Source organism: Tachyglossus aculeatus, chromosome X4, assembly GCF_015852505.1.
Source record: "Tachyglossus aculeatus isolate mTacAcu1 chromosome X4, mTacAcu1.pri, whole genome shotgun sequence".
NCBI classification, from domain to species: Eukaryota; Metazoa; Chordata; class Mammalia; order Monotremata; family Tachyglossidae; genus Tachyglossus; species Tachyglossus aculeatus.
In genome coordinates this window covers 60,746,352-60,759,209 of record NC_052098.1, presented here as the reverse complement: position 1 = coordinate 60,759,209, position 12,858 = coordinate 60,746,352, and the positions used below count along the sequence as shown (strand labels likewise).

The following is a 12,858-nucleotide window of genomic DNA, read 5'->3' as shown; positions in this document are numbered from 1 at the left end:
CCAACACACTGAGGCAAGGGCCGCGGGACGGGTGAGTGTCTCGTGGGTGGGATCCAGGTACGCCGCTGCTGATGGGAATCATGAGTGGATTCCTTCACTTCAATCCATACTTCACACCGCTGCCTGGATTGTCTTTGTCCAGAAATGCTCTGGGCATGTTACTCCCCTCCTCAAAAATCTCCAGTGGCTACCAATCAACCTACGCATCAAGCAGAAACTCCTCACCCTTGGCTTCAAGACTCTCCATCACCTCGCCCCCTCCTACCTCACCTCCCTTCTCTCCTTCTACAGCCCAGCCAGCACCCTCCGCTCCTCTGCCGCTAATCTCCTCACCGTGCCTCGGTCTTGCCTGTCCCGCCGTCGACCCCCGGCCCACGTCATCCCCCTGGCCTGGAATGCCCTCCCCCCGCACATCCGCCAAGCTAGCTCTCTTCCTCCCTTCAAGGCCCTACTGAGAGCTCACCTCCTCCAGGAGGCCTTCCCAGACTGAGCCCCCTCCTGCCTCTCCCCCTCGTGCCCCTCTCCATCCCCCCGGCCTTACTTCCTTCCCTTCCCCACAGCACCTGTATATATGTATATATGTTTGCACGTATTTACTACTCTGTTTATTTTACTTGTACATATTTATTCTATTTATTTTATTTTGTTAATATGTTTTGTTTTGTTCTCTGTCTCCCCCTTCTAGACTGTGAGCCCACTGTTGGGTAGGGACTGTCTCTATATGTTGCCAACTTGTACTTCCCAAGTGCTTAGTACAGTGCTCTGCACACAGTAAGCGCTCAATAAATACGATTGATTGATTGATTGATTCCTCCCATGTAGGGAGAGCACATGGTGAGAGCTAGCCGCCCACCACGTACGTGGGTAATGTAATGAATTGTTCCCATGTGGGAAAGTAAGTGGATTCTTCTCGAGTGGGAAGTGCACATGGGTGAGAGCTAGCCGCCTCACCCACGCGCGATTAATGTATGATTGTGTTCCTCCCGTGTAGGGAAGCTCTAATATTGCTAATTGATTATATTCCTCCAGAAAGGAAAGTTCAATCTATTGTGCCTAAGCAATTACATAAATTCAATTCACCTCACGGAATAAGTTTTATATAAAACTCAGGCTTTCCATCCCCGGCCTCTCTCTCTCTCTCTCGCCTCGCCGATCACTGAATGAACCCGTCCCTGGATGACGGGTGACATAAATGGCGATAAGCATGGGATCGGCGATAGGCGACAGAGAGCCGAGAGGGCTGTTTGAATTCCTCGCGGATCAAGGATGGAAAACCCCGAGATGGGACAGCCATTGGGTGGAGGAGCACTGGGAGGATCCGGCCAATCTGGTGAGGGAATTTTGTGATTTGCGGGAGGCTACCCAAATCAGGAAAAAGAAAGGAAAGACCACCCTCCTCGGTCTCCTAGGAATGGCCCTGCAGGCCGCCGCGCCAGGGACTGCCGGCGGTGGCGGCTGGAGAAGGCTGCCCTAGAGGCAAAATTAAAGGAATGTGACACGAAATGCCTCTTACTGCAGACAGCAGCAGAGGTAAAAATGCAGCAGGTGATCCTTTTAGAGCAGAAATTGGCACCCCGGGTGGCTAAGAGTTAGAAGAACTGAGGAAACTTCCCGTAACTGAGCAGGAGATCAAGCGGGTCATGTACTCGGAGCTGGGTGGGAAGAATTCCTCTGGGGAGGAGAAGGGGGATCCCAATCCCTTACCACAACTGGAACCGCACTCTTCCCCTTGGGATTGGGAGGTGCCCCCGCAGAACCCCGAGGGGCAGCCCAAGCCCCTCTATCCTATTATCAAGGAAAAGCGGAATCCTGAGGGAAAGATCACCACCCAAACTACTAGCTTCACAGCCACTGAACTCAGGCAGCTCTCTAAGGGGTTTTCCCGGGACCCCGGGGAGCCGGTGATAGGCTGGCTGGACAGGGGATGGAAGGGAGCAGCCGCCCAGGTGGACCTCAGCCCAAATGAAAGCAGCCGCCTCGATTTGGGCCCAGGGGTGGATGTGACCCACAGTCACACTCAAGGTCGTACCCTCTGGACCCTTGCGGTACATTGGGCTCGGACAGTCCCCCAGAGTGAACAGGGAAGGGCCGGAACCCTCCGCTGGACCGACCCAGCTACATTAAACCGGCATCTCCTGGTCCTTGGAATTGAACAACTCCTGGATGAGAGGGAGAAAACTCAGGACTCTAGCCCCTGGTCCCTCCCCACTCAAGAAGGCCTACTTCGTGCAGTAGTAATGGGTGTACCCCCAGGGCCGGAGCATGGGCTGGCCCACCGTTTGAGGGACAGGGCCACTGGGGTACAAACCTGGAGCACTTTGGCCAATGTGGTCAACAGTGACTGGTCCCTATTCCAGTCCCCTGAGGTGCCGATTACCCGGCGTGTAGCAGCCATGACTAGGAATGGTCTGGGGTTCAGGAGGGCAAAGCTGGTCCCAACGAATAGTAAAGGGGACACCCACTGACCCGGACAGCGGGTCGGCTCAGGAAGATTGGGCCCAGAAGAATGGGTGCCCATATGGCGGGAGTTAAGGGAGCGGGGCTTTCCTATGGACGAGCTGCCCACACATATCTTGAAGCTGCCCGCTCAGGAAGGTAGACCAACAGCCCCAGCCACCACGGATCAGGGAAATTAGAAGGGGATCCGGAGGGTCCGGCCGTTGGACGGCGGCCGCGGCCCTCTGGCAACCCGGGTGCCCCCCCCCACATATGACCGTCCTAGTAAATGATCGTCAGAAAGTCTCCTTACCGGTAGACACCAGGGCCCGGGTATCTATGATGAGGAAGGACGTTTGGCAAGGAGGCCAACCATCAATTACAGGAAATAATCCCATAATTGGGGTTACTGGGAAATGGGGGACCCTTCCCATCACCCGAGCATCCAGCTACTCAAGAAATTTGCAAGCTAAAGCGTGGGGGTTGGAAACTTAACCACTTTGCCTTCAGGGCGAGAGCTATCAGATTGGGAGATCAAAAGGGAATTCCTGAGGGAAGGCACCTTCCTCCAGCAAGGGGGTACCTCCCACTTAGTGAATGGCTGCCTTCCTCAATCTAAGGTACCTCCCCCTAGAAACTACAATGGCGGTAATTAGGAGTGAATTGGGAGTGAATTTGCCATTGTTCTCCCAGCCTAGGAACAACTGGAGGGGTGGTGATTTAATTATTATTTCTGAAATGCTACTGCTTTAAATTTCGCAAAATTAGTAAAAGGTAAAAGCAAACCAAATACAAAAGTCATCTTGGTATATTTGAAATGATAAATGAATCTGACTGGGCAAACCTGTGCAGCTAATACCAATGAGGGCTGCCCACTAACTTTGGTAGAGGCTTGGAGATCCTCCAAGACCTAGACAGACCCTTCTCTTTTGCAGACACCATGCCTGGGAGAGGGGGAATGACAACACATTGCTCTGTGAAACTGCTTGGCCTGCTCATCACTTAACGTGTTAAATATTCTTAGGACACGCAAAGTCCAGATTTAATTGCTGCATATTATCAATTGAATGTATTCGAACTGGGGTTTGTTCATCTTTGCTTGTTAAATTGGCTCAGATGGTCTTTAATATAAAATCTCCATTTTTAAGGGTTGACAATGCAAGTTCTGCGTGTTGTCTCTGCTATAGCCTAGCTAATGGGCAAAAAGCAGTTGTATGTTATTCAGTATCATACATATGTACAGATCTGGATGTCTACTTTGTCTTTGCGATTGTTTCCTTTTAAGGGACTGGAAAGGTTTAGTCATCATATCCCAAGGATTTGGAAAGCAACAGAAGAATAATTAGAAAATTTGTTAAAATTGTTAGTAGTTTTTTTTAAGAATGGGTTAAGAATAATTGTTTAATATTATTAGGAAAAAGCTATCATTTCAAACTTTATCAATCGTATCTGGCTATATGATGCTCCTGGGTACTTCTCTGCCTCACAATTCTATAGTCAGGATTGCCTGACTTCCAGACAGTTCCAGCAAAGGAATCATCACTGAAGTGTCTCCCAGAGAGCCTGTCTTCAGTCTTAGGCATGGTGTGACAGCATCAGGGAAGGGAACCTATTTCTACCAGGCGACCTGTTCCTGTTTCAACATGACCAGTGCTTCTCGCCCCCTCATTCCAGTGACTCTGGACAATTGGACACGATGATCTCTGGCAGTGTACCATGCAGCTAATGAGGAGTCCACACCACCAAAGGAGTTTTGTACTGGTTCTATGGACTCTTTAGATTTGAGGGGGGAAGCTCACTATTCCATGGGTTGCTGCTACTTTTGCTCCTGGTGGTGGGCTTAGTGAGAGGGTGGTGGTTACTAAGTTGCTGTTGCTTGGCCCTTTTCACTACAGTCGCCCCCAGCTCTTGCCTCTGTGCACTATCTTAAGACCATTGTGCTAGTAAGGGAGGGGGTTATTATCTGTCCCAATGTTACACTGCTCTATCTGTGCGTAGCGGACACTTCAACCATCCCTGGCCCCTCACCTCAGTGCAGTGCCGCAAAACCACGGTGGGCCACTGACCACCTTCCATACCTCCCCATACCTCCTACTCGCATGCCTTGAGGGCGGGGTGCTGCCTTCTGTTGCCCCTGGCCATGGGATAGGAAACATCCTCTGCCCCAACCCATGGATCTGCTTTTCTGGTTCCCGTGGCAAGCCAGGGAGGTTATGGGCCCATGCAGTCAGGGGAGGGACAGCTCTGGAAGGCACTGCTTCCAGTGCAACCCCACCACTATGCAACCCGGAGGGGATGCAGGAAGGGGTGGGGTCAGGTGAGCACGGATGGGGAGGGCCAAGGGGTGGTATGTCCCGAGGTGACCCTGGGGTACCGGCCATCTCAAGGTCAAAAGCTACCTGAGCCAGCGGGCGGAATTCGGAAGTGAGAGTGGGATACCACTCCCACGACCAAATCTGCTAGACTGACAGCCCAAGATGGGAATACAGAAGGTGTCCCTCGCCCCCGTGCCAATCAAATTAGGTATGGAGGAGGGGGGAGGGCAGAGACTGAATAAACTGAGGCCGGAAACTGGAATGGCCTAGGGGCACAGGTGATAAATACCTGTCTCCTCTGACCTTTTGGGGTCAAGACACCAAGACACGCAGCAGCAGGAGGAGCTGCAGCAGCAGTAGCCCACATGTCTCTCTCTGCCCAGAAGGCCAGATGCCCGTTCTGCAACCAGAACCAACACACTGAGGCAAGGGCCGCGGGACGGGTGAGTGTCTCGTGGGTGGGATCCAGGTACCCCGCTGCTGATGGGAATCATGAGTGGATTCCTCCCATGTAGGGAGAGCACATGGTGAGAGCTAGCCACCCACCACATGCACAGGTAATGTAATGAATTATTCCCATGTAGGAAAGTAAGTGGATTCTTCCCAAGTGGGAAGTGCACATGGGTGAGAGCTAGCCGCCTCACCCATGTGTGATTAACGTATGATTGTGTTCCTCCCATGTAGGGAAGCTCTAATATTGCTAATTGATTATATTCCTCCAGAAAGGGAAGTTCAATCCATTGTGCCTAAACAATTACATAAATTCAATTTGCCTCGCGGAATAAATTTTTTATAAAACTCAGGCTTTCTGTCCCCAGCCTCTCTCTCTCTCTCTCTCTCTTTCTCACCTCGCCGATCACTGAACGAACCCATCCCCGGATGAGGGGTGACAGCAGTGTGGTCTAGTGGAAAGAGCATGGAACTGGGAGTCGGAGGACCCGGATTCTAATTCCAACCCTGCCACTTATCTGCTGTGTGACCTCGGGCCAGGTGCTTAACTTCTCTGTGCCTCAGTTTCCTCACCTGTAAAATGGGGATTCAATAACCCGTTCTCTCTCCTATTTATACTGTGAGCCCCACGTGGGATGGGGACTGTGTCCATTTTCATTAATTTGTATCTACCCCCAGCACTTAGAACAGCACTTGACACATAGTACAAGATTAACAAATAATAATAATGATGGCATTTGTTAAGTGCTTACTATGTGCAAAGTGCTGTTCTAAGCACTGGGGGGATACAAGGTAATCAGGTTGTCCCACATGGGGCTCACAGTCTTAATCCCCATTTTCCAGATGAGGGAACTGAGGTACAGAGAAGTTAAGTGACTTGACCAAAGTCACACAGCTGACAAGTGGCAGAGCAGGGATTAGAACCCATGACCTCTGACTCCCAAGCCCAGGCTCTTTCCACTGAGCCAAGCAAACCAAACTAATGCCCAGCTGGTTGTAAGGACCGAAGAATCATTTCTCCTCTTCCCCAAAGAAGCATAGCACCTGGCTGCACAAAAAAAACCCTCTCCCTGCTGTTCATTTTAGCCCATCAGCATCCAGATGAACAACGGCTTCTGAAATAGGTTGGTTGTAGCAGTTGTGGGCAGAGCAGGAGAGGGGCAGACAATGCCTAAGGATAATAAATATCACGTAAGAAAGGGTGAATGGCAGCTGAATTTCTGCTTAATGATCTCCAGTACACTGCATCAAATGTAGAATCAATCAGCCAGTCAATTTATTCTGATGACTTGACACCTGTCCACATGTTTTGTTTTGTTGTCTGTCTCCCCCTTCTAGACTGTGAACCCGTTGTTGGGTAGGGACCGTCTCTATATGTTGCCAACTTGTACTTCCCAAGTGCTTAGTACAGTGCTCTGCACACAGTAAGTGCTCAATAAATACTACTGAATGAATGAATTGTATTTATTGCGTGCTCACGGTGTGCAGAGCACGGTATTAAGCATTTGGGAGAGTACAATACAACAGACTTGGTAGACAATTTCCCTGCCCACAATGATCTTACATTCTAGAGCAGAATGGGGGTAATATTCCCCATTTGGCTCAAAAGGATGTCATGAGGATAATTGGATCATTGTTAATGATGTGTATCTAGCTTTATTTTTATTTATTCTGGTGATTTGACACCTGTCCACAAGTTTTGTTTTGTTGTCTGTCTTCCTCTTCTAGACTGTGAGCCAGCTGTCGGGCAGGGACTGTCTCTATATGTTGCCAACTTCTACTTCCCAAGCGCTTAGTACAGTGCTCTGCACACAGTAAGCGCTCAATAAATACGATTGAATGAATGAATGAATTGAATGTCAACCATTTGCTTCTGGTTTCATAGATCAATTAATGGGATTTATCGTATTCCTCCCTTCAAAGCCCTACTGAAAACTCACCTCCTCCAGGAGGCCTTCCCAGACTGAGCCCCCTCCTTCCTCTCCTCCTCCTCATTCCCCCCTGCCCCATCTCCTTCCCCTCCCCACAGCACTTGTATATAGTTGTACAGATTTATTACTCTATTTTACTTGTACATATTTACTATTCTATTTATTTTGTTAATGATGTGCATATAGCTTTAATTCTATTTGCTCTGACGATTTTGACACCTGTCTACATGTTTTATTTTGTTGTCTGTCTCCCCTATCTAGACTGTGAGCCCATTGTTGGGTAGGGACCATCTCTATATGTTGCTGACTTGTACTTCCCAAGCGCTTAGTACAGTGCTTTGCACACAGTAGGTGCACAATAAATACAATTGAATGAATGAACAGTGTGAGCCAGGGGACAGTCGGGTTTTGGGTTTTTGGTGGTATTTAAGCACTTACTATGTCCCCAACACTGTATTAAGTGCTGGACTTTTAGACTGTGAGCCCACTGTTGGGTAGGGACTGTCTCTATATGTTGCCAATTTGTACTTCCCAAGCGCTTAGTACAGTGCTCTGCACATAGTAAGCGCTCAATAAATACGATTGATGATGATGATGATGATGGAGTACTTCCTGAACTTGCAGTGCAGTGCTGCTGAGGAAACAGACATGCAAGGTGGGCTTCAGAAAAGGTGAGTTTCATGAGTTTCGCTCTTGAACCTGCTAATGAAAGCGGTTTTAGTCGAGCATGTGGGGGAATGCCCGCTGAGAGTGTAGACAATTTCTCTCCCCACCCGCTCTTAGCCTTACTGAAAGCACAGCTCCTCCAAGAGGCCTTCCCTGACTAAACCCCATTTCCTCTTCTCCCATTCCCTGCTGCATCGCCCCAACTTGCTCCCTTTGTCCATCCCCCTCCCGGCTCCTCAGCACTTATGTAGGGAGCTGCAATTTATTTGTTTATATTAATGTCTGCCTCCCCCCATTTAGACTGTAAGCTCGCTGTAGGGAGGGAATGTTTCAGTTTATTGTATCGCACTCACCCAACCGCTTGGGCCAGTGCTGGGCACATAGTAAGTGCTCAATAAATACGATTGAATGAAAGAATGATCCCACACCCACCTTCTCCCTCTAGCCTGGAACTCCCTCCCTCTTCAACCCGCCACTCTCCCCACCTTTGAAGCCTCTCCCCCTTCTAGACTCTGAGCCTGCTGTTGGGTAGGGACCGTCTCTATATGTTGCCAACTTGTACTTCCCAAGCGCTTAGTACAGTGCTCCGCAATCAATCAATCAATCGTATTTATTGAGTGCTTACTGTGTGCAGAGCACTGTACTAAGCGCTTGGGAAGTACAAGTTGGCAACATATAGAGACAGTCCCTACCCAACAGTGGGCTCACAGTCTGCCCACAGTAAGCACTCAATAAATATGATTGAATGAATGAATGAACATACACAGCATTGTACTAAGTACTTGGGGGAGTATAGGAGAGTTAGAAGATGTGATTGCTGAATGAACACAATGTTCATGTTCCATGGGCCAGTGCTGGAATGTCATTTTACCTCATGGATCCCAAGACATAGGTGCTGTCTCCAGGGAGGAAACGGCTAGCATGGCCAATCATCCAGTTTTATCCCAGACAGTCCAGGTTTCGGCTGGTCTGTTCTCTGTCCAGTATGGTTGTGGCTTTATGACCAGTATCCATCCTAGCTTTGCCTTGGCTTCTGCCATCGAGTTCCACAGTTGAGGAGCAAGGACTTGGGATAGGAAAACAAAGGTTCTGGAACAAATGTGGGGGGCTGCGGGGCTGTGGAATCTTCAGAAAAATCCTCTAATTTCAGATAACCCTGAACATACTTTTGCAAAATGGGGAGTATGATTTCATTACATTGTGCTGCATGCCCAGCCCAGAGCATGTGACATCACATCCATTTCTAGACTGTGAGCCCACTGTTGGGTAGGGACCATCTCTATATGTTGCCAACTTGTACTTCCCAAGCGTTTAGTACAGTGCTCTGGACACAGTAAGTGCTCAATAAATATGATTGATTGATTGATTGATTGATCCATCCCCTTCTCCAGTATTCATCTCCTTCTCCAGTATTCATCCCCCTAGTAATGGGGGGCCCCCCACAGCTGTCTGAGCTGGACTCTCAGACTAGCTCATCCCAGGGAAGCAGCACTGCCTAGTGGATAGAGCACATGGCTGGGAGTCTGAGGGACCTAGGTTCTAATCCCAGCTCTGCCACTTGTCTGCTGTGTGACCTTGGGCAAATCACTTCACTCTGTGCCTCAGTTACCTCATCTGTAAAAAGGAGATTAAGACTGGGAGCCCAATGTGGGATAAGGACTGTGTCCAACCCAATTACCTTGCAGTTACCCCGGCACTTACTACAGTGCCTGGCACTGTAGTGCTTAACAAATACCATTATCATTATTATTATTATCATTACGTCTCTGACATGATCCAGTTAGTTTCCACTCAGGAATGAAAAGGCCCAAAACGGTGGTTTTCTGGTCTGTTAGCTCTTTGAAGCCTCACAATCTTCATCCCCTCCAAGCACGGCTCAGTGGAAAGAGCACGGGCTTTGGAGTCAGAGGTCACGGGTTTAAATCCCAGCTCCTCCAATTGTCAGCTGTGTGACCTTGGGTAAGTCACTTAACTTCTCTGTGCCTCAGTTCCCTCATCTGTAAAATGGGGGTTAAGACTGTGAGCCCCCCATGGGACAACCTGATCACTTTGTAACCTCCCCAGCACTTAGAACAGTGCTTTGCACATAGTAAGCCATAAATGTCATTATTATTATTATTATTATTATTATTATTATTATTATTATTATTATTGCCCCACACTCAAAACTAGAAATCAGTGGTATTTATTGAGCACTTACTCTGTGCAGAGCACTGTAGTAAGTGCTTGGGAGAATGCAATACAACAGAGTTGGTGGACAGGTTCCCTGCCCTCCAGAAGTTAAGTTGGTGCCTATAAACGTATAGACTAAAATTCATTTTATTTCTAACAGAGAGCAGCTTCATCTCAGAAGCTCAGTCCGTGAGAACGGCGAAGGATGCCCCTACCAGTGGGGGTCTTCAGTATGCAAATTCAGCAGATAGTTGCCGCATGTGAGGTTTGGTTAAGCTTATTTGCTGTCTTATAGGGACCCTTGTTTCAGGGAACTGCCCCAAAACGACAGTAAACTCCAGTTCTCTCTCACACCTACCAGGACTTTATCCTCCATCTGCCCCTTTGTCCTGAGCACCTCATTTGGCCCCTGGCTTTCAACCCCGCTGACCTCCTCACCTTTGGAGAGATACCTGGGCTTCAGTGATAGGGAAGTAAGGACTTGGGGTACATTGGGCAGAGATTCCCCAACTTGTCCTTTAAAGAAAGAAAGCTCTGGAGGGCTTTAGGATCCAGCAGAAGCTAACAGCGAAAGAGGTTCTCTTAAAGAGACTCCGGTGCTATTTTGGCCAGAATTTAGGGCTGAGAACCCCCTGGTAATGTCACAAGTTCCTATTGCCTCCCCCAGTGCAAATGATCCAGAGGGTTACGTCCTGATTGTGGGCACTCTTCTTACAACATCTCCAAGACATGGTGCTTCTTATGACCACAGGATCCTGTGATGGCCCCCCTGAGTTTCATCAGGTACAATCTCTTTGACTAGATTCTAAGATTGAGGATAGGGATCACAGATACTAATTTATACTATATTTCCCTAGTGCTCAGTTCAGTGCTCTACACACAGTAGGCTCAATTAATCCATTGATTGATTGATTGATTGGTTGGATGCTTTGTGGGTGGTTTCAAGGCTGTTAGTTGACACCATTTTCACATTTCTTTGCTGTCTTCAAAGACAAAGCATAGACACACAAGCTGTTTACACACACACGCACACACACACATCCACACACACACACACAAATCTGCGGAGCCTACGAACTTTCAGGAATGGTGCCAGTTTGACTATGTTTGAAGTTGGATGGCATTGGGATGCCAGTTCTGAGACCCTTAACTGAGGCTGAGGAACTCTAGTGCTCTCCTTCCTCTTTTTGGTTGCCATCATCATCATCAATCGTATTTATTGAGCGCTTACTGCGTGCAGAGCACTGTACTAAGCGCTTGGGAAGTACAAATTGGCAACATATAGAGACAGTCCCTACCCAACAGTGGGCTCACAGTCTAGACATGCCATCTTCATGTTCCTGTTGGGATGGCCAACCCTACCCCCAACTTCTCATCTCACACCTGACTTCTGGAGTAAGGTAGGTAGGGTGTGTCTGTGAGTAGGAGTCAGATGGACTCTGAATAGTCCCTCTCCTTCTTGACTCCCCCCCGGGTCAGAGTTGGGGTTGACAACAGAGTCAACCGAATGGAGTCCATTTTAAATGTACTGCCAACTACTTGTTTCATGTCCCAGAAATCTACAGTTCCCATCTCCTTGTACCCTTCTCCACTTAATTTGACTTGAATTCAATAGAGTAGAGACCTTGTCTTGTCTTATGCCGTCGACCCATAGCGACGCCATGGACACATCTCTTCCAGAACGCCCCACCGCCATCTGCAATCGTTCTGGTAGTTTATCCGGAGAGTTTTCTTGGTAAAAATATGAAGTGGTTTACCACTGCCTCCTTCCGTGCAGTAAAATGGAGTCTCTGTCCTTGACTCTCTCCCACGCCGCTGCTGCTCAGAACAGGGGAGTTTTGACTTGTAGCAGATTGCCTTCCACTTGCTAGCCACTGGCCAAGCTAGGAATGGAATGGATATGCCTCTGCTTGACTCTCCCTCCCGCAGTTGGGACTGGTAGAGTACTAGAAACTCTCCAGGTGTGACCTTGAGAGGGGGAGTAGAGACCAGGTAACTATTATTATTATTATTCTCTCTAATGCCTAGGTTTTTAGATGGAAATGTTATAAAATATTTTGTTCTTCTGTAACATTTCTGCCTAAAAGCCCAGGTAATAGAGGGAATGATACTAATAGTCTGATTTTAAAAGTCTGATTGTCCTTAATCGACTCAGAAAAAGTATTTCTAAAACAAAGACAGTGACAAATAGAGAGTCTAACCGACACAAACAGCAGTAAACTATGGATCCAACTGACCATGGCCAAATTAAACCAAACATAATAAAGTAATTAAAAAACATTGTTCTTTGAGGTAATGGTTACCACAAAGGCACATTGTCTAGATTTTCGTACAGGGCATATTCACATCGATAAGAAGCAAATGTTCAACAATGTGTAAACAGCACAGATGCAAAATTCAATGAATTAGGCCTGCACTAAACGAAGTGTCACATCCACTTAATCCATCCATTTAAAATCCTCAAGCTGTGCTTGGCCCTAGAGCTGAGCTCTCAAACACCTGCACTCGCGGTCGCTGAGTTTCCCTGCACTCCATATGAATTCAAAGCCGTTTTTCTATGCCACTTGATCAGCAAAGAAAATGACAGAAAGCCTGGAATAACAACTAGTCAGAGAAAATAACACTGGGAACGCTGAAGGGAAGAGAAAGCAGATATGCATCTAAGGTTCCGATTAACTCTGTCCTGCAATTCGCCCTTTATTGGGCATCTGCTTGAGTCGGGTGAGGAATGTCAACTCCTCTAGCCCTGTCTGGCTAAGAGTGATTCCTGAATCCATCAGGCGTCTCCTGGCACTCTGGCTCAAGCGCAAGATAGTTTTACAAAACAGCCTAAGTCCAGAACTATCCAATACAACTACTGAAACTCCTTTCATATGTTGCAATAAGCT

General features: G+C 48.1%; 1 non-coding gene across 1 annotated transcript; it reads right to left on the bottom strand.

Moving 5' to 3' along the window:
* Positions 1-11,811: 11,811 nt before the first annotated feature.
* LOC119948351 lies at positions 11,812-11,949 on the bottom strand. The gene has a single exon (XR_005456752.1). It is a non-coding gene; the product is annotated as a small nucleolar RNA SNORA7 (small nucleolar RNA).
* Positions 11,950-12,858: the final 909 nt, after the last annotated feature.